General features: G+C 35.0%; 1 protein-coding gene across 1 annotated transcript in view; it reads right to left on the reverse strand.

The window, feature by feature from the left end:
- The window catches only part of Sema3e (semaphorin 3E), a 261237-nt gene that overhangs the window by 1288 nt on the left and 258550 nt on the right, over window positions 1-1399 (reverse strand). The gene's annotated exons all lie outside the window — the stretch shown is intronic.

The raw sequence follows: 1399 nt of genomic DNA on the forward strand, positions 1-1399 counted from the left end.
ATATGGCTTTACTTTATATACCTTGTTTTTATACTTTTCTGCTGGATAGTTAAGACCAAGATAAAGCAAGACCTGTATAACAAGAAATGTAACATTTGTATCTGACAACATCAGTCAAGTCCCCTCAGGATTTATCCTGTAACCCTATACTGCAGTTTGCAGATCCTTTGTCAGTGTCAGCCATGTGGATGAGTCACAGCCATTGCTTGACCAACTGGCTCTCTTGTGAAAGTCTGAGAGAATGTTTTCTCTCAATGTGACTCTGCTTAGGCGCACTCTATGTCATCAATCACGTTGCTCTGTGGCCCCATAATCTCCTTGATCAAAAATTTGGGACACAACTGAGTTACATGATGTTACAGTACAGGTTCTCCTATATCCTGAGTCTTCCCTGACCTTGAAAGGCTATGGTCAAAATGTTGGCTGTCTTTGCAGCCCTTCTATTTCTCTAATTTTTGGTGTGCAAACTTAGGTTGTTAATCCTCCAGAAGAGAAGCTTATTATTACCCTACATCTTATGCAGTTGGGTTTAACTTCACTATCTGTCTGAATATCAAACATCCTAGGCATAACATGGAACAGGTATTTTCCATCAAGTATTGATATGTTAAACATTAAGTCCCTACAGAATATAGAAACAAAAATTTAAAAAATGAAAAATATTTAAAGAATATGAATAAACAATGACATATTTTTACACAGAAATTTAGAAATCTAACCATATACAACATTGTAGCAGGACAATCCTGTGACTTTTTTTCTTTTTCTTGTGTCTTTTTTTTTTTTTTTCATTTGTTACCCATTTAAAAAAAGAAAAACCTTTTTACTTGTGAGACAGTATGATAATAATTGGTATATTATGACAAGAAGTACATATTTAGAAGACCAGTATAAGAGGTATTCCAAGCGTGACCCTTCTATTATACATTGCTATCTTCAGTACAGTTGCTTGGTTCACAGGTATCAGCATGTATAGTTAGTCAGGGTGAGAATCCTACCAATTAACCTGGGGTTTCAAAAACCTGCTGATGTTTCTCAGGATCATTGCCTTAACCATCTTGTACATACAAGTGTATGACTTTGTCCCTGTCCTGCTTCCCAGATTTTCTCCTTGCCCTCTCCTTGTTGTCCAATCCTCAAGTTCTCACTTTCCTTTTAATTGTGTTATACCTTTCTATTTGCATTTCTTTGAGTTCTTATGCTAGGGAAACTATATGATATTTACACATGTGTCTAGTTTATTTCACTTATGAGTATATCTTCAAGTGGCATCCACTTAAATATGAAGGCTTCGAGTTTATCATTCTTTTTTTTTCAAAGTTTTATTGATAAACAGATAGCAATGAGACAGTTTCAAATCAAATCGGAAGTACAGTTTCAACAAATAATACACTGCATA

This window comes from Octodon degus, unplaced genomic scaffold, assembly GCF_000260255.1.
Source record: "Octodon degus isolate 3935 unplaced genomic scaffold, OctDeg1.0 scaffold00108, whole genome shotgun sequence".
Classification (NCBI taxonomy): Eukaryota; Metazoa; Chordata; class Mammalia; order Rodentia; family Octodontidae; genus Octodon; species Octodon degus.